Here is a 21,171-nt window from a genome sequence, read left to right on the forward strand (position 1 = left end):
GATTGAGACAGGGTGAGCATTCCTGAACTCTGCCTCTTCCATGCTCCATTATATGCACGTTATATTGATTTTAGTTTGATTAATGGGGTGACTTTTTGGATTTCCAGTATTTCACTGTTCGCTAGTTGCCTGAGAGCAGAGAAGGCTGAACTCGTTACCACACATCTAAGAGGAATTCTTAATTTACCAGAACAGATTGTGACTCTCAGTGTGGTGATCACATGCTTCAAAACAATGTATTGGAAAAGCCTCTTAAAATAAAAGTGTCAGAGTGCCGATTTGTTCCCAAATCTTGTCCAGAAGGTTTGTCTAGAGCTTTGGTAACCTGCCACAGTTGTATGCCACCGGATGCAATAATAGCAGTATGTTGACTATAGAAAGAAAAAAAACCCACCAGATTAGGACTATGCATATCCACCTAATTATTATTTGCCAACAATGCATTTCTTTTTTCTGTTGATCTGCTTTGAAGACTAAAACCAGGTGTTGTGTGCCAGACAGTAGACAGTATACAATTTATGTGGGATAAATTTCTTTGTAAAAAACAAAACCTCTAATAGAGTTTGCCTGTCATTTATTTCTTTACATTTTCCCCCACTCTTCTAACAGCAGTATTGGAATTTTAAGAAAGAAATCCCATCACATTTCTCAATAACTGCTCTCCACTAGGAGACTAGAGTTCTTCCCATAATAAGCATGCAGGAATGCAGTATATTGTATTTGCCAGTTCATAAAGTGTAAAGAATGGAGTGAGCTATTCTGTTATTGATGGCAGCTCCATGCCTTGTACTCTTCCATCTTCATAGATGTGCAAGACACATACTAAGACAAAGATGCTAGTTTTTGACTGCTTTTTGGCGAAATGCATCTTTGCTCTATGCCCATTGCACAGCATTCAAAATTAGGTAGGGAAGCCATTTTTTGAAAACTTGTTTGATTTCATTACCTGCTTTGTTCACACAAAGTACTCAGCCATACGCACCATATGGTAAATGCTGGGTAGGGATTTCTACCTCAGAATTGGGTGCTTCAAACAATGCAGCTTCAGATGATACATAGGAAATCCAGCAATTGTCTTGGCTAATTTTTCTTTATTTTTGAAGAATGAGTCATGTTCCCCACCCACACAGATTTGCTCAAGTTTCTTATTACTCTTTAGCCAGAGTGTGCCACGGTGCCTTCCTCCTGATTTGAGGCATCAACAAACACTTAGGGATTAAGTAACACATGATGCTTTCCCTTCACCACTGACCATGTCCCTCAGGGACAATTTGCCTATAGAGTCATCTGATTCACAGAATATTCTCTGTAAGCTCATTTCTGTACAGAATATTACAGTTTTTCAAGATCTGGGGACAGACATCATTAGGCTGAAGGGAACTAGTGAGGAATGGAGAAGCAGTTTAATAAAACAAAATGATGATTTTAACAAAACAGATGAACATGGGTTGTTTCATGGTTTTAATTTTTCCTCAGATAGCTTTTGTGAAGGACTTTGATTTGTGAAATTTGCGTTAGATTAACTGTAGATTTCAGATGTGTGACCAAACTTTTTCAAAGCTTGATAGACTGCTAGATCTGACAGTTCTGTTTCAGTAAGATCCAGGTTTTCTGCAGCCACTGTCACAGATAAGCTTTGCAGATTTAAGCAAGCAATTTCATCTGTCTTTGCATCCATTTGTCTCTTAATTTGGCTTGCTCACCTAGGCTAGTTTTTCTTCAGCACAATGGCCCTTACTGTGTTTTTTGACTCTGCTGTTATGACAGGCAAATATAATCTTGGCAGGATCTTGCAAGCAATTTTGTAATAACAATAATTAAAAATATAATAACCAATATATACTTGGAGACAAAGAACTAACTTAAATAATTATTACTCTGTTTTTATAAATGATTGCAGAACATCATAGAACTGTTAAAGAAAAAGCCTTTTCTTTTTGTTTGAGCATCGGTGACCTACACTAAAGCTTACACTTTCAGAGAGGTACAGAGGTAAACGCAGAGTAAGAGGATGGAAGTGCAATTCCAGATTATTGACTCATAATACAGATAAATATGAAGTCTAAACATCAGCTAAATACAGCAATTTTCCCATTTTAGTTTTGAATGAAAAATCATCTTCTCTCCTCCCTTTACAAAATCTCCTGCCTTTGGAATTCATAGCATTCCACCGTTCAAAAAGACGAAAACCCCTGCGGGAAGCAAGAGCAATGCACTGTAAAGCTTTTGGAAAGAGGCTGCCGCATTGGAAGATGACGTTGTAGGTTTACTGGTTCATGAAACATTTATGCCTTATCTCCTATATAGTTTTCACTCCAGAGTTACTGAGCAGCTTGTGGAGCATGTGGCTTTGTTCTATTTTCTGAAAGATTCTTTCAGCCTTTAATGCAGTGGAAACCAGTAATGATGTTGTGACATTTTCCCTGCAAGCCTCACATTTAACCATGACTCTCTCCTGATGTCTGGTGCGAACCTCCATCTGACTGGTGTGACTGAAATGTAGCTTGTTACCCTCCGAGTATAGGAGTATGTACTAAGGAGGCAGTGTTTTATTGAGGTAACCCAGTATATAGGGTTTCTTTTTAGGTGAGCAATGTGCTCTTCCATTTACATTAAATCCCACTCAAGCTCAGTTATGGTAGAATGCAAATGCAAGCATTTATTCACAACATCCCAAACCAGCACAGTTACAAATCATTACAAAAAGATACACATGCAGAAGTGAAAGAAAAGCTTGCCTAGTGTACTTAGGGCAAGGTTATGTAAGAAAAGTCTTTCTTCCTTATTTGCCTAATAGTATGACTGTTTTGAGAAGTTACCATTTGAGGTTTGGGTCTTTGCCTCCTGTCTCAGATGGCCTCTGCTTAGTAGCCTCCACCTGAAATCTTGCCCATTACAACTTCTTTTATCTTCCAGCAGGGAAACACCTTCACAGTGCATCTTCAGGTATGCTTACACCTCCACTTGCTCCCCTTTCTACCCTTTGGTGGAATGTTAGCTCTCCTGCCCTTCGATCCTTCAAGGACATCCAGACAGACCTGTTCTTTTGCTCCAAAACTCATGTTAATCCATGCTTACGCAGGAGATAATCAGGCCATTCTTCTTAATGAAAACCAGAATTGCTTCAATATGTATATATTGCTTTGTTAGCCGTGGGGTTGCTGCCTATATATAACCAGCTAGTAGACAACACTTTCCTTCAGTGAGTAAAATTCTTTCCTCCTCTCTTTAATGACTGCTTGCCATGTTTCAGTGTGGGATGTAGCTTTCACTGCAGTTTATATTCTATATCAATCTGTACATTAAAACCATAATCGAGGTACTTATACTTAGGTGCTTGCCTGCATCTCACTATTGGCTGGGTATTGCCTGGGCTGACAATGAATTTTGGTGACTGATCTCCAACCCTCCTACTCCAAAACATTCAACTGTACATACTAATGGTCTTAGGATAACAAAGTTATAAATGTTTTTTTTTTAACTTAAGAACATGACAATATTAGGAGAGATGTAAGACTAACTTGTGCTTTCAAAACTTATAATAATGTAGTGACTTCTGATCAAGTTAAAAAAAAGTATTGAAAACTCCAGATCTTTGTAAAAAGTTGCGTTTTGAAGACTAGACAGACTGACTACCATCAAAACCACACTGAGTGGAGGTAATTCAATCTTGTATTTCAGATGTGGACATGGCAGGCTTTCTCTGAAGTGGTACTGGTATTGTTGAAAAACATCTTAAGATAGGAAAATGGTGTTTGTGAGCCAGAGCTGAAAGAATAATTTATACGAGGGACTATGATGAACAGAAAGTGAGGTTAAACTTTTCAAGCAGTTTCCACACTTTTTTCAGTATTTGTTTAAATTCACTAAGCAAATCTGACTTGATTGCAAAGGGATCCTTCTACCTAGTCAGTAGCATCGCAAAATTCAAGCTGTTTGATGAGCCAGAAGAACCAGTCACTGTGTGATCACTAACTGAGTATACATGCTTATTGACCTTGATTCTTCAAAACACCATTGATATCGAGCTTAGAACATGCGATTGAATCCCACTGGAGTTGCTATAAGCTTGTGTTTAAATGTCTTTTGTGAGTAAAGATGGACAGAAATCTTGTGGATCTGCTTTTCAGATCTTGTGCCTTCTTTACATCCTCAGAAAGTTAAAATCCCTACGGCTGTCTCAGCCCTGAAAGGGTTAAGGAGTTCCAGAAGATGTTGTCTTCTAGACAATCTTTGCTTTTTTGGGAACATAAATCCTCTACCTTAAGCATACTTCCTAGAAGAATTAAGCTCCTGACAGTGTAAATGGCTGAATGCAAATTTTAATTTTCTCTTGTCACTGATGGGCAATCCACTGTATATGCATGAGCCTTCCCAGTAATAAAGAGAGAGAGGTTTGATCAATGGCTGGGTTTGTTAATTGCCTCTCTGCCAGGCCTCTGACAAGGGTTAAAGAGCCTTCTTCACTAATTCACTACCCTGAAAGGTCTCTCATGTAATACATATGCTGCCTCAAAAGTGAGTAACTATACGAGCGTTTCACTTCGGCCTTCTTGACTCCTTGGGATACTTGTCCCAAACACTTATGACAGGAAACCTCAACCAATGACGTCTTTTTCTTTATGGGAACTCAATATAAAAATGGAGAGAAATATGGAAAAATTAATATGTTGGGGTTTTTTTTACTTGATTGAATGCACTCAGAAAGCATTGGCAATATTTACACAATTCTGCTCTTAACTTTTCATCTTATTCTGCACAGAGATCAAACTTAACAATTTCATGGATCTGAAGGAGGGAAAACAGTTCCATAATAGATAAAACTGATCTTATCCATCAAAATAGCTAATGGGCACATCACGTGCTAATAGCTGTGCATGAACTTTGTGTGGGGTGTCATGATTATCACATTATCCTTTCCCAAACCATTTGCATTTATTTCCCAATGACAGTCTTTTTCTCTTCTTTTAATGGTAGGAAAAATGAAGGAAAGTAGCTGGAGTTTTTCCTCAATGAAACTAGTTTTTCAAGAGCAAAAGCTAAATTACATTTTTTCTCAAATAAAAAAGATCTCAGAATATATCAAATGAAAAGAAACTCTTCTATCTCTTGCCCCAGGAAAGTGTAACATCCACTATTTTTATCTGTTTACAGAGTAGTTCAATCTGAAGCCTGTTATAACTGAAAAGTTAATTATCCATCTCAGCAGAAGCTAGACATGGAATTGGGCCATATATACTCAGGACTTAGCCTTGAAATGGAATGACTGTGACAATTTCTGTGGAAGAAGGCAGATGGCAGTGCATCTATATTACATAGTTTTCTAATCATGCGGACAGACAACGTCACTTTCATAGACCAATTAGCTCAGCACCCCTCTTGAGCAGTACATCCACATGTGTGAAAGGCTCTTGATAAAACAGATCATTGTACAAAAGGCAAATTCACCTGTCCTGACACCTCATATGGTAAATAATTTTGCAACTAATGTCACTGTTTTTAAATAGGTCTGTTTGTAAAAGAAGTCCTCAATACTGCATTAAGAAGTTGCAGGATCTAATCTTAAAGTGAGTTTTTTCTGAGTACAGGCATGTAATAATGATGCACTGTCTCACTAATTCTCAGTATTACTGGATAAAGCAGAAATTTATTTACTTTGTGATCTAATATTTAAGACATGGATACAGAGAGAGAGAAATTGACAACAGAAAAATAACTTTCTTCCAAATTTACTACTTTGCAAGGGAAATAACAGAGAATGTGAAATTGGTAAGTATTATTCTGTTATTGAAGAAACAGAAGACTTCATTAATAGACAGTGCTGAGTGAGAGACTTCTAAAGTATCCATAAATATTAGTTGATGCTTGATATGTATTATTTTAACCTAATATTTCACTTGAACAGCGGTCTTATGACAGGTTATCACTAAACTACTCTTTTCTCTACTTAATAAAATAGTTTCCAGCTTTTTTTGTGACTACTGTTATCATCCTGAATTAAATCTCTGACAGCAGGCTGGATGCCACACATCACAGAAAATTCAATTCCTTTCCCTGAAGAGCTTACAGTCTGACTAAGTTGACATTAAAATCAACATAGATCTGCTCATTAACTTAAGGGAAAGAGACTCATTACATTGGTCCAGATTTAGAGTTAAGGATTACAGTCACATACTGCTTTGAATAGGCAGCTTCAGTGAATCTAAGTGGAAGATGGCATTCAGCAAGCTATTCTTTGCAAATGGAACACACATCGAAAGCAGTTTTTTTCCCCTCACTCAAAGATGCTTTCCACTGAAAAAGGGGGATGCTCTTCGGTGCCACTCCTAGCACTCAGCACAAGCAAAGAAACACATAAGATTTCCAGTGAGGCTGGAGAGATTCTGCTGGGTTTGTTCAGCCTTCAGGATCAGCAAAAGAGACCTGATCCTGACAAGGATCCTTTCATTTTTGCAGTTTAGATTCAACAAAGCAAGAGTGGAAACTTACTTTAGAAAGATATTACTTCTTACATTTATTGTCAGTTTTTAAAGACATGCACAAGCTTTGCAAACAGCGATTTAAGTAATTTCTACCCCAATTTGACAGGAAAAACAGGAGTTAACTAATAGCCATGAACTAAATATGTTTGCTCATTGTTGAAACAGGTATTTTTTCCCCCGTGTGGCTGCAAATTAGATTGTATTGGAGCCCTTAGTTTGTGCCAAACCAGCAGGAGGTAGGCATTATCATTAAAAATGCAGGTAGTACAGAATTCTTCAAAGATCTTCATGAACTACAATCCCACAGCATGAGAAACAGGTAGTCAAAAGAAAAAAAAAACCACTATAATAAAAGTGTACTAGCTGTTAATAATGTTTATTAAGGTCACGATGAATCCAAAGCCTTTTTTTACTAAATGGTGTTTCCAACATGAAAGTAAAAGATGGTGACTACTACAAAGACTTTAAATAATAGGCAAGACAGCAGACGGACACAGGCAGATGGGAAGGAGTATAAAGAGGCAAATACTATCGGTCACAAATACTATTGGTCAGTTTGCCTGGCAGTTGTCTCAGTACATCAAGTCATGCTGCAAGTGGGTGTTTTTATTCGGGGAGGGGGTGGGTGGTTTTTGCATTTTTTTTTTTCTTAACATATGCATTATTGCAATTGAAGGTATTAAAGCAACTGGAAGGAGGATAATGAGATAGCTCTGCAGATGTTTACAGGGAGATTTGAGGGTGCAGATAATCTCGCAATGTCATCTCTACCTTCCCCTCTAAGGATTTGTGTCAGTTTTAGTGGGTTATATACTCAATAAGCAAATAACTGGCTTCAGACCTTCCCACTTCATACTATATGCCTACCTTCATTTTGGTGTTCAGTTCTCCGAGAATTTTAATTGCACGAGATTTTGGTAACGGGGGTGAGGTGTATGTCACCTGTAAAGCTAAATGTAATGTAAAGAGGTGTTCAGTCTAAGGGACTTGTGGTATTAAATATGTACCTGAATTAACTTGGATTGATGGATCATTACTGTCATCAAAAATCACATTTTCCCTTAATAGTCTTTCTACAGTTGAACACTTTAATATTCTTCACTCTATAATATGTCCTTTCTGAATAAATCATTTTCTCATGCTGTGAGATGCTGACACGATGTAAAAATTATGCACCAGCTATACTACTAATAAAAAAATACAATCATCTTCTGCTATTCTGGACAGGCTGGTGGCTCCATTACATGTTAATTTACAGTAATACTTTCACAAAACTTATCTTTGAACAAAGTTCAAAATAGAACAGTAAATCATGTTGATTTCCAAGTGTAGTGAATAAATTTTTTTTTTTGCTTATCATCTTAAAATGGCTATTTTAAAATTATTTTAGCGGTTTCTTATTGCATGTATTAATTTGAATAGTGTTTAAAATGTATCAAGAAAAACACTTTTTATTTAACTCCTAAGGACTTTTTGAATTTTTTCAGGTTTTCAATGAGCTTGATTTAAAATTGTGGAACAGAAACCTAGCCGTGGCCTACACTCACTCTTGTACCAAATCCGAAATTTAATGAAAGATATGCAATGGTTTATGACATGTGAAGGAAACATTACACAAGGTAATATGAAGACAACATATGTAGTGTTAGCATAATAATGATGACTGAAACAGGGCTATTTTCAGACAAAGACTTCCTTGGGCTAAGGCTGAACCGCAGCTAAGCCTGGTCTACAAAAAACTTCTCACACTGGCATTTTTACTGGAGTGGTTTCAGCCACTGGCAGCTGTGATTCATTTTTCTAGTAATTTACACCTATCACTATATAATTACAACCTATAACTATAAATGTTGGCCTTCACAGGTTTATTACTTTATAAAGACTTTTCTGAACGTGTGCACAGAACTGAATGCTCTGGGCTGAAACTTTAAGACTTCACTATTTTTATGAAATTATTAAAATATACTACAACTTATGAATACACTCACTTTAATTTTAAACTCATTGACTCATTGAATTTGGCTGTTCCCCAATGGAGGTGCTGATAGTAAGCTTAAAAAGCATTCACAAAAACATCTTGATCTGTTTGGTTTCCATTTGCTTTGTTTCTTCTTGGAAATTCAGCTTTGTGCAGCCAAGTAACTAGCATTTTTTTTCCCGTTTTCCATTTTAAGTAGTTTTTTCCCCTGAAATGTCAAGTTTCCAGTTTACATCATGTCTCTTGGTGAGGCATCAGTTTTCAGTCTTTTCACAGCTGTGTGAGCTGTACAACAATGGACTATACTTTGCATTTTCTTCATTTTAGAAAAAGGGCATTCTTCTGAAACATTGAACACTGGATGTTTCATCCCATTAACCAAAGATAATACATAGTCAGTCATTTATGCAATATTTAAGTAGCTAGTTTTGTCTCTTCAACATTGCTGTTACCCCTCTGCTTAGTGGAATCATTTACATGCACAAGCAAACATCCTTGTTTTAGCTACAAGTAGTATTGAAGCAGAGATAGCATAACTGTACACAGTATTTTTCTTATAATATTTCGCTTTCAAGTAATTTTGATTATAAATTTTAAGGAAACAAATCTCCTTCAAAAATTGGTTGTACTCAGGAAAAAAAGTCAGAAAAAAAATAACTTAGTCTGACTAACAGCTTTCTCAGCTAGTGCCACTAAACTCCTACCCTGGACTTGAATAAGAAATTTAACAAAGATTTTTTCCCAATATTTGATCTTATGAAGGCAGCAAGAACTTTGCCAGCTATTTGGGCCGCTTGACATTGCCTCCATAAAACTGCCACAGCCGTAAGTAACATCACTTGCGGTCTGGCACCGTGGTTGCATGCTAACTCGGTGAGCACCAACGTGCCTCTTGATTAGTCCTCATCAGGATATTTTGGAGTATCAAAAAGATCACGTGTGTGACTTTTATGGCATGCATGCCATCAGCAGCGCAGATGTCAGAGTCTGAGAACTACAGGGGCATGAAGAAGCAACCCCAAGAGGGATCATCGATTGTACCTGTGCACTGTTGCAGACAGAACGTGTCCAAGGCCATAGAAGCTCATTCTGGTACTTCACCCCATGCTTTTAGTTAGTGTTCCCCATCTCTAAATTCCTTTGCTACAAATGAAACTACCTTCTTTCTGCCCTTATGTGTCCTGCTTATAACAATCTTTTATACACTGGAAGATTTACAGGTTCACACCCCAAGCTTGTCTAATGATGTTAATGGTATACTTGTAAACCCCAGTAATTTCCTACTGCTGCCTATTCCCCATTTGCACTAATACCTTTGTTTTCCCTTTCCTAAAGGTATTACCTAGGAAAGGTTTAGAGTTTAATTTCTTCAAGATTATCATTTTCATCTTGTCCTATCAGATTACTTGCATCCTTTCTCACATGGCATCTTCCACCCATTTTATGGGCATCCTTTTATTGGAGCTCAAATCAAACAAGAAGGAATCCAAACTGTAGGGTAGGTCCTTGTTGAAATTCTGAGTCCCAAATCTTCCTTTAATCTCTAAGAATTAAATAATCCTCACTGATACCACACTGGCTGTTGCTGAAGTGCACTGCTACTGCAAATCAGATCATTTATTCAGGTGTTTTAATACAGTCTAAAAAGCTCATTTTAGGCTCCTACTCTCAAAAATCCCTATTTATATACTTGTGCCAATGACCATTACATGAAGTAGTGGACATGTACAAATGGTACTAGCTTGTACGTAGAAGTAAAACACCTCACATAACTGAATTACGAAAAAAGTTAACCTTAAGCATAGCTCTTCCTCTTGCTCAATTTGCAGTAAAGTTTCTTCCTTGAAACAAACTTGTGCCAATAAATATAATCCCCTGCTTGACCATTAGTAGTAACTGTTCATTAGTCTCATAATATTAAAGTATTCTTTACATAGGCAGTAAAACTAGCTAGTAATAAGTGAATTTTTAAATTATTTTGCCTATTTGTCAATGATCGGTAATAGCAGCTAAAAATCAAATACGTCTCATCTGACAGCTAAATCCCATTAATCATTGGTAATTATTTATTTCTTCCACAGAATCAGTGAAGTCTGAGATATGAATTAATTTCCTTGGATATTATGCTAAAGCAATCTTCATTTCATCGAGTCTTCCATTTTCTGTTATCTACTCACGCCCGAGTTCACTCTGAATTATGTTTTTTTAAAAAATCTTGTTATATTTTCCTTCTCTTTTGTGTGTTATATATCTCCTCTTTTTTCAAGTGTACCCCCTCTTACTGCCACTTTCCTTCCTACTACCTAGTTAATCTATTTTTTAATTTCCTTTTTATTATTTTTTTTCAGTGTAACTATGTTAATGAAAATGAAGTCTCATACTAGTTACTTGAGCTCGTCAGGAACGAAAAAACTTACCAGGGATGTAGTAGGCTATTGCTATCTCTGAGCTGCCTATTCTTTTTCCTTCAAGAGGCAGCTTTAATATCTAAAACAACTAAATACAAAGAAGCTCTATGGTTTGCACTATGACAGAGATCAGAGAATCTCTTAAAATCTATACAGTAGTGTATTTTGGGAAACAGCTGGATGAATTTACTCCTGTTTCTAGACCGCATATAATTTTTTACAAGACATTTGTATCAAATACATTGTGAAATACCTAATAATTAGCAACAGAAAAGATCATAGAGACACCTGGAAGTATTGCTAGGTGGTCAACACCCATTGGAAGACTCAGCTTTGGCCACTTATAATTTCGACATATTTCAGTTATTTGGGAAAACAATTTATCTGGGCTATGCCCTTCCCTACCACCTCCAAAACATTGTTTAAGCTATTTCTTATACTAGGATTGTGCAGAAAGTTGCTTTCTCCGTGTAAAAACAAACAAGCAAACTTAGGTTTTACAATGTATGTCTAAAAATCCACATGGGTTGTTAGGATTTAGAATTTAGATCTACCATCCAGGTTGAAATGAATATCCAGTAGCATTGTATCATACCTTATGTTTGTTTTGGCCAAGAAATGGAAAGCTTGGCACAATCAAATCCAGAGCTGATCTGAGGTGAACTTTTCAGTATTGGCTGTGGAGACAAGAGAGCAATTAACCTGCTCAAGCCCCTTTGAAACTTCCAGGACAGGCCTGTATCATCTGAATGTTTTGGAGGCTGAGTCTTGTTGCATTGTAACTGTAAAGGTCTCCTGAAGACTGATGTGTGGAAAAAAATCGTAGCAATAACAAGAAGGGAATTGAAGACAATGCTATTCAATCTATCACTGTTCATGAAGACAAGAACAGAACTGTATTTACAGTGATTACTGAATATTGTATCTCTTTTAATAATTCAGACTTCTCCATTGTTCTTATTTTCACAGTCGTCTTCACAGTCAGTCCAAATAGCAGTCTTTTATTATGGTTAAATTTATTAGGAGTATAAACCTGAAGCACTTTCTGATTGAGGTTTGAATCATCCTCCTACCCACCCTCTCTGAATTTGGGGTAAACTCTAGTATTAAGCAGCGCAGTACAGTGCACACTGTAAAGGAATGAACTGCTACTGAAAGCCTCTCTCTTCCTACTTGACTATTTGCTTACCCCAGAGCATAAGTCAATACATACCTGTCGCTCAGATGTGATCGCTGGGAACAGACATTCTCCATCACAAACTGGGATACTAGCACACTTATCTTTAAAAATGCTGCTGAAACCCATGCTTTCTGGACATGTTTCACTGCAGTGATGCAACACCCTGCAAGGGTACTATATCTTCCTTTTTAAAAACGAACTTTACAGGTGCAAATAATTTCTTTTTGCTGTTCACCTTCATTTTGCTAACTTAAAACACTTTGCAAATGTAGACTTTGGGGGAGGGAATGTTACACATTGACAACTCTAGCTAAAGCCAGTAGCAGAACAAAGTTATGTGCACTTTATTATAAAGCATTGTAAGCATAGTTGATAGAATTCCTTCTTATTTACATTGCACTAGCTATTTAATCCGCTCCAACTGAAAGAAAAGATAAGAAAGTGGTTAACACACTGCCATGTATGAAAGAGAAAAGTACTTCCCAGTGGTGAAAAAGAGAAGGAAGTGCAAGCAAGTATATGGCCTATAATCATGCAGTTTACATAGATTTATACTAAAAACTGCTTGTTGTTTTCAAATCCCTCTAGACTACGCAATACCAAACCAGAAAAATGGCATGATTTCCTATCCTACGAAGCTGAAGCCCAGCTGCAAAATGTGATTGTTTTTGTAGTAGGAGAGGAAACCGTGAGAAGGGGAAGGCCCCAGTTCAGTTATTAGAAAGGTTTGCTGGTTTTTCTATGCTGATGCTGCTGCAGCTGTATTCAGGCATTCTGGAGTATGTTTTATGTGTGACACTGGTTGACTTCCTCTCGTTGGAAACACACTGAATAGCAATAAAGCAGAGCTTTGTAGATGTCTGCCCACACAGTGACTATAGTTTCTTCTCTCTTTAGCAATAGGAGAAAATGTAATAATGGTTATCATGTTTCAGTTTGAAAGAGTATGTTTTGCTTAGTGTAAAAGTGATCTGAGCACACATTCGATTCTCCTGTAAAGACATATCATATTTCACCTAGGTTCTGTGATTTAGTTTCAAAATGCAGTGAATTCAAGAGCCAGGTGATCACAAATTGCATGCAGTACAAATCTTAGCCTTTGCAGATTTTCATTTCAAGAATTACACTGTAACACACAAAATCATATTGTCATTCTGTTATATCACATATCTTAATACATCTTTTATTTCCCTTATAAAAATGAATTTGCAATTTCAAATGTCAGAATCTTATGATTATGTAAAGAATAATAAATAAGCTATTTCATTGTTGGTGCCAGACAATCATTCTTATCGGTAAATACACTAAATTTTTTTTTATATTCTAAACTTGTGTTTTTCCAATTACCCTTTTTGGAAACTTCCAGTTGGGGAGTTGCAAAACTTTTTTAAAACTGAGCAAAAAGCATTCTTCCTCTTTTTTTCATGAGGAAAAGTAAAAGGACTTCCAACTGGACAGCCCTGCATTTGACATTTGTTTCCAAGTTCAGTATGATAGGCAGTTAGAGCTTTCTCATCTCTGGAATAAAGCTGATTTCTCCAAATGGTTCCCATAAACTGGCACCAGAAACAAACCAGCACTTCAGTGCACTGCAGGTGTTGGGTTGAGAAAATGGCTATTGCAAATGGACACACTGACAGGCAGAACTTCCTCTGACACTGAACTGAGCGAGGACTGCTATTTTAAAAACGTTTATACTAAAATAGAGGAAGCGTTGTGCTGGTCATCCCAAAGAGAAGTCCCCAGTTCTGAAGAACATGCAAGGTGTAATAAGTGGAAAGGCGAAAAGGAGAACAGAGGTTCAAAGTAGGTAGAGCCCTGGATATATCCATTTCTGCCCCTCTTCAAGTTAGCTTTCTGTCTGCTCACAGACGCCTTTACCACCCTCTATTGTGGCTTAAGAAAAAAGGGGTATATGTGTATCATATGTATTTATACGTGAGTGTGCGCATCTCTAAGCAATTAGTGAGAATACAGGCACTTTAATTTGTGTAAGCGAAGAAGAATTTATACACAGGCTTGTTTTTCCATTTATTCATTTGTAAATTAACCACACACATCAGGCATGTTTTCTTTACTGATTAAGTGCTAGTGAAAAATGGAAACGTGGTAATGTGCTTAATAGCACTTAAACATATCAAATATTTACGACTAACTTCTCCATTAGCTGGAATGTTCGTGTTAGAAGAAACAGAAGAGTAAAAACTCCTTTTATCATAGGACGTTTTTGACCAATATTGCAGCAGTGCATGAGATCTGTTTGAAATATCCTGTGAGATGATCAGTTTTACAGAAAACTGGGTTGTCAGAGGCCACGATTAGATAGAGACAAAAAACTACAAAATGGAGAAAATGAGTTTGAAAGCTTGCTATGTTCGTCTTCACAGTTCTCTGCTACTACAGCCAGCTGTTACGGAGCTTTTTGATCTTTTTTGGCAAACAGGATATTGGTGATTTTATAAGAATAATGGTCATCTCTTGAAAATGCTTTAGAATTTGAAAAGAAAATATTTAGGTAAACAATTCTGAACAAAAATTCTTGTTTGATCATTATTAGGTTATTTGTACTCTAAAATGTCATATCACTCAGACCTTTAAATGCCAGTATTTCTGTAAATGATTATTTTTCTATCTCATTCAGGCAAGGATATAATGTATTATTTGCAAGGACTGTCAACATCTATTACATTGTCATCCATCCACTGCTGTGTTCATCCAGTAGGGAATAATAATTTACCAGGAGAAGATTTTCTTTCCCATGCATATTTACAATAAGGTCATATGCCTCAATGCCCATGGGTAGTAAGAAACTATGAGTTCTGCCAAGATTTCTGAAGAGGGTCTGTCCCCTTGTGGCTGCAGAACACCTCCTCGATTCTCAAGGTTCATTTAGAAAATAAAAATGCAATTTTTCTAAGACACAAAGGCTTCAGAAACCGTGGCTTTTTCACTGCCTCTTTCACAGGTGTTTGCTGAAGACGGACATATTTTGAACCATTTTTCTAAATACTTGGCAGAGATCTTCTAAAGTTCAGTCACCATGACCATATAGAAAATTCTCAGCAGACAAGTCTAACTTTGGGATTCATTAATTACTATGACATAGCTCCCAGTTTGTGATAGAGCTCAGCATCTGCAGATAATGGTGTTCTGTTTGCCTACGTACACAGTCTGAGATTACTCAAACAAGCACTTGCTGGGGTGATGCCCTTGTATCGGAGTCTTCTTGGAAAAACAATTATCAAGAACTTGTTCTGATTTTGCTTATAGAAGTACTGTAAACATTGTGTTGTTATTTTCAAGGACTCACACATAATAAGGTTTTAAGAAATACACATCATAAAAGATTTTATGAAATACAGCAACCTCATAAGTTTTTATAACTAAGACTTGATTTTAAGACTTGAATTAAAATGTTATCATCTGGAGTTCACTGAAGGTCCATTCATGAAAAATTTCAAATGAGTTCATAATTGGGTCTAGATTATGTTTGCTCTGCATGTAGGGCTTGATATCATTAATCTTGCATTGGCAATCACCACTGTACCAATGATGGTTCCTCATTATGGCATTTTGCCATTTGCCATTTTCAGTTCTTGAAAGTGAGTAGCTGTTCTTTCATCTTAATTCGATAGCATCCTGTGAATTTTAATTAAATCATTCTTTGAGTTTATATGACATTGGTCTGGTTACCCATTACGAGGCTTTCACACTCAAAATAGAGTTTTCCTAATAAGTCTAACCTATTGGCCAACCAGGTCAATTGTTTCTCATTAGGAATAATAAGTGGCCAATTCTAGTACAAAAGTACACATGAAATATCGTGCAAATTCTGCTTTCCTTCCATTCCCTTTCTCTGATTTGCATAAAGGAACACTTTATACTGGACAGTTACTTAAAAAAACCCCAAGATTAATTTCCCTGTGTCACTTGTTTTCATACTGTCACTTATTCAGGTAGAACTCTTTACCATGGCCCAAAGAGCAGGGGTGAAATAGTGTGGAATATTTAAAAAAGAAGATGACATGTTTCTCTTCTCCATGCAACAGGAAGCAAACAGAAGAAGAAACGATACTGGCTTTGTAGGCTGGGACACATAAGCACTGCTGCTGAACATATACACTTGCTTTCTCCGTGAAGATTTTCCAGGAGCTGGCATTCGTTAGTAGCAGAATTATAAGGGATGTATCAGAACATCTACATTTCTAGCTACCAATGCTGTCCAGTGATTCTAGTGTTTTTACAGAAGTTTGATTTTTATGAGTATATGTAAATGAGCATACTGACATCTGCCTACGTACAAAAATCCTGGAACAATGAGGGAAGCTACAAACTGAAAAGCAGGGAGATGTTCAACACATTAAGAGAGAGATGATGCAGCTGTGCCATGTAACACAGCTGTACAAGAGCCATAATTTTTCCAAGCTTTTTTTTTCCCACATACAGTATGACAATCCACATTCTGCAGTTGTGACTCTTCTCACACCATTATACACCTTCAGGCCTCAACAGAGTAACCATGCATAATTGTATGTAGACACACACACACAGAGGTATTTGTATATGTATTAAAATGTGTAATTTGTGTATGCACATCTGTATGCAAAGATATGTTCACATGTGTAAACACATGACCCACTGCTTGCAGGGTAATTATTCTTGCTCAAAGCTACATGTAATATGAAAGTAGGCAAGATTGGGGTTCTAGTCTCTTTACCGTGATTTATTCATCTGCCTTCTGAGTGTGTCCAGGTAAGATTTTGGATCTAATTTTACCCTGTGTTTTTATGCAAAAAAAAAGGCAGAGATGACCACCTGAAGACTGAAATTGAGTGTTGTCTTTTAAAGTTGATAAATATTGGCTTCTTTTTGTCATGCGTTTTAAGAAAGTTACCATTTAAAAGTAAAAATGTGCATAAAGCTTAACTATCAAACTCATTTAATATGCTCCTCACATTTCCAAGAAAAGAGACCGATTTTTTTTTTGCCAGTGAAGGAGTGTGAGGAAAGGGAGGGATTCAAAACAGTATTGTCTGTATTTTTAATACAAAATTCCCAGACTTGGAATTGCTTGTACTGGTGATATGGTGATATTCCACCTAATCTTTTCCTCTGCAATCCTTCCTTTCTTCCTTCTGTGATCTTTTTTCACGCGCACTCCAGCATATTTTCTTCAGGTTTTAGCATGCTGTATGGCAGTCTTCATACTTGTAAGACTCACACTGGAAACTTCTCACTTGGCTCTCTAAGGAATTACTGGTAGTATGTTCCTTTCATACAATGGAAATATTTATCCAAATAACTGTTCATCCATAATATAATCTGGCCCAAAATATTTTTCTAAAACCTTCTCCATCTTCAAAGAGGAATAGCAAGCCAATAAAAAGATTTACATATTGAGGAATTAGTGTGTAGCTGACTTAATCACTCTCCATCTGTTGAGGTTCAAACATGATGCACTTGACAGGTGCAACACATAAATACAGTAATCACCAAGGAACCTTCCAAATAAAGTACCTTCTTAAAGAAAAGCAACTATCTATAAATCTCCTTACTAGTTTTGCATTTTTGCATAGGATGGAAACAAATATTATCTGCCCAAAGCATTCATAAAAGTGAACTGCCCCCCTCCCCCCAAAGCCAGATGAAATTCAAAAGGCAGTTTCTCTTCCCTCTAAACCCCAGACAGCTCCACCCTCGGGGTTCCTGCTGTGAAACTTCTTCACGCGAAGTCACGCTAACGTGACACCGAGTCATGGGGCGGCAGGACGCCTATCTGACCGTGTGCGGCTCCCCCTGCAAGGGTGAGTTATGCCCTGGGACTCAGGCTCAGACCCGGCAAAGCACGGAGTTACCCAGGTATCTGTTGCGGGTGCACGACTTGGAGTCTAAAATTGCAGGCAGCTTTTTTTTTTTTCCCCGGGAGTCAGGTTTATTAAAATCCTATTAGGCCAAGTTATGGGGACAAGTTACTGGCCTGTCAGGCCCGAGAGGGCAACGAGCGGCCGGACCGGGTAGGCAGGTTGACACCGCTTGCCTCGCCGGAGCCGTGGCCAAATCCAGCTCCCGGTGGGCCGAGCCCCACTCGCCTCCCTTACCCGGCAGCAGAGCGGTGCCCGCCCCGCGCAGGGTAACGGGCTCCCGCTCCTCCGTCGCCCTCGGGGGTCCCTGTCCTGCCCGCCTCCGCCGCCGGCGGGGTGCGGGGCACGGCGGGTGCCTTCGCCCGCTGCTGCTTCCTGGTTGCAGGCGGCGCGGCTGCCGAGGGGCGGGCGGGCGGCGCTGCAGCCGCCGGGTCGCACCTACCCTTGCAGGTACCGGGGGCCAGCGCCGCGGCCGGTAGCCGCCGCGCTTTCAAGGGGAGGGTCGGGGACTGGGAGGGCAGGAAGAAGTAAGGGAACAAACCGCAAAGCGCCGACACCGAGCGGGGAGTGGGGGCAAGCTCCTCGCTCGCCGGCGGGCGGAGGCAGCGCGGTTCTGCAGCCGCGGGAGGGACCGGACCCACGCGCGCTCCGGAGCGCGGCGCGGAGCGGAGGTTTCTCCCCCCCTTCTCCCGGCTCCATCCCTGCCTCTCCCCGCACCTCGCCGCCGCCTCACCCGGTGCGTGGCGGGGACGGAGGTGGCGCTGCCCTCTCGCACCTCGGCTGTCCCCGCTGCATGCAGCCCCCGGAGCGCCGCAGCCCAGGAGGACACGGTGGGTGCGTTGTGATTTACTCCTTTCTTATTATTTTGTGGTTACTTTTTTCCTTCTCTCCGGGCGCCTTCGCAGAGGGGAGGTGTGTGGGGAGGAGAGCGGGGCAGGCCGGGGGCCTGGCGGGGCCCCCCCACCGCCGCCGGCTCCGGGGCCGTGCCCGCCCCGCACGCCGGACTCCGCCGTGTTTGTTGTCGTTGTGCTCCGAGGAAGGAGGCGGTGGAGAGAGCGGTTCACCCTGGGCGGGGGGTGTGTAGCGTTTCGACTTGCTTCTCTTCCTCTTCGCCGTGTGTGCCCCGCGTCCTTCCCCCTCGGCGGGGCGGCCGCAGGGGGCTCGGCGGAGGGCGGGCGGCGCTGCGGGACACCTGGAGCAGGTGGCGCCGGCACGGACGGGCAGCGGTAGGTGGCCCCTGGGCTCCCTCCTCCCCTTGATTCCGCCTCCGGGACAGGTACTTGCGGACAGGGCGAGCAGCGCTCGGGGCGGCCTGAGCCACAACCGGACGGGGAGGGGAGCGGAGGGCTGCGCCGCCCCCCGCGGGGACAGCCGCTCGGCCCGGCCCTGCCCCGCAGAGGTGTCTCCTCGCCGCCGCGGGCGGGTGAGGGGCGCGGGGAGGCGGCGGCCCCGGCGGAGCCTGTGCCGGTGCGTTACATAACCCGGCGGGGGGGCGGCACAGCCTGTCGCGTCCCGGCGGCAGCAGGAGGCCCGAAGTCGGTACCGTGGGCTTCCGGTTTCACATCGTGGCTGCGCCCGGAGTTTTAAACAGAAACAGCAAACTTCTCCTTTTTTTATTTTTTTTCTCTTTCTTTCTTTTTTTTTTTTTTTTTTCTTTTACCTCACGGGGCAAAGCCGCGTGACAGGCGCTGGCGGGGAGCTGAGGAGCGGGGCAGGTGCTGCCCCCGCCGCCATCCCGCCATCCCACCGGCTGCACCCCCCCCTCCTCTCCCGGGCACTCACCGGCTCTTGCCGGGGATTCCCTTGAAGTTTCTGTGAGGAAAGCGTGAGGTGGCCCCGGTGGCGGGGACCGGGCTGTGGCCGGCCCGCGGGCGGAGGCTGCTGCGAGGTGCCGCTGTGACACTTCCCGCCCCGGCCCCTGTCAGCGCTCCCGCCTCCCCGGGGTCCCTAGCGCCGGGGCCCGCCACCTCCACCGCTCTCACCGGCTTGGCTTGACGCTGCCGCACCTTCGGTGCGTGTCCCGGCCGTGCTCGGGCTGTGCGGTTTCTTTGGAGGGTTTGGCGGTGTTTAAAATACCTCCGTGTGTGTGGTGGGCTGTGGCGGTGGCGAAGGCAGCGGGTTTAGTTTCTTCCTATGCTCGTGGGGACTTTTTAAAAATCCCTGCACAATCTGTCTTGGGAAGAATGTAATCGTGTATTTTTGTGATTTTAAGTAGGTCAGTCATGATGGTATTTTCTGTGAGCATCACATTTGACCTTCAGTATGTCAGATGCTACATTTGGAGTATTGTTGATTTAAAAAAAAAAAAAAAAAAGTATGAAGAAACTGTGAAAATGAAGGCTTTCTTGTGGAGACAGTGAAGTTTTCCCCCTTTTCAGTGGGACCAGGTCCAGGTCCACTGGAGAGTCTCAGGTGGTCAGAACTGACAGCATGTATATTGCACTGTTTTATTTCTGTTGTACCTGCTAATTATTTTTAAAGTGCTGAGATTAATAACAGTAACTTTGTGTCTATGGAGTACTGCTAGATCACAGGTACAAACAAGTTAACCAGTAGATTGTGGGGCGATTGTGTGTAAAGACTTGAAATACCTGGCTGGAAGGATGATGAAGTGCTCCCTGTCAGTCAAGGTAAATAACAACAGAGTAGGAGAACAGTCTTGTTTCTTGTTAATGATTTGATTACTGTTGGCATTTCAGTAGGAAACAGTTCTCTGAAGTCTTTAAATGGTCTTAGAGCAGTTAGTGATAACTGGTATGAATCTGTCAAAGCTCTCAAGCATCATGGATTATATACTTCCCGTGTTTTACATCAGCTCTGCCTGTGTGCATTCAGAAGTATTCTAAAGAGCACCTATGAGAACATTAAAAATGCCGTACTGGGATATACCAAAGTTTCTACTGGCAGCGGCCAAGAGTAGGTGCCTAGAGAGGACCATGCTAGGGAAAGCTTGCAGTGATGCTCCCCCAGAGTACTCTCTCCAGGCAGCTGTGGCTCAAGGATTTCCTTCAGCAGAAGTGTTGGCTTTGTGCTTGACACTCACAAAGCTTCTTGTTGTGTTTTCTTTTTTCTTTGATCTTATACAGTAGTTTTTGAAACCACATAGACTTCTAGTAAGATAATAGAAAGGTATCTGAGGAAATAGGTAACCAGATGGAGCGTTTTACAGACATTATTGATTGCTAATAAGACGATCAAAGGGCAATTTCTGGTTTGCAAAGGCCCATGCATAGAAGTTATATTAATGGATATTAATTTTTCA

At 40.5% G+C, this 21,171-nt stretch overlaps 1 protein-coding gene and 1 long non-coding RNA gene across 7 annotated transcripts in view; both read left to right on the forward strand.

Moving 5' to 3' along the window:
• Nucleotides 1–8,029, forward strand: part of LOC137661383 (uncharacterized) — a 31,390-nt gene extending 23,361 nt beyond the window's left edge. Inside the window, exon 3 of the long non-coding RNA XR_011047856.1 lies at nucleotides 7,970–8,029. This is a non-coding gene — a long non-coding RNA (uncharacterized lncRNA). The remainder of the gene's footprint in view (nucleotides 1–7,969) is intronic.
• A 9,773-nt stretch (nucleotides 8,030–17,802) lies between these two features.
• Nucleotides 17,803–21,171, forward strand: part of MBP (myelin basic protein) — a 123,870-nt gene continuing 120,501 nt past the window's right edge. For 2 of the 6 annotated variants that reach the window (XM_068396316.1, XM_068396323.1), the window contains exon 1: nucleotides 17,817–17,907. The gene's annotated coding sequence lies outside the window, so the exon portion shown is untranslated. Of the gene's footprint in view, nucleotides 17,908–18,344; nucleotides 18,744–19,081; nucleotides 19,136–21,171 lie in introns of those variants that run through there. The other 4 variants (XM_068396321.1, XM_068396320.1, XM_068396317.1 and 1 more) reach the window with 4 other exon arrangements.

The sequence above is a fragment of the Nyctibius grandis genome, chromosome 3 (assembly GCF_013368605.1).
Source record: "Nyctibius grandis isolate bNycGra1 chromosome 3, bNycGra1.pri, whole genome shotgun sequence".
NCBI classification, from domain to species: Eukaryota; Metazoa; Chordata; class Aves; order Nyctibiiformes; family Nyctibiidae; genus Nyctibius; species Nyctibius grandis.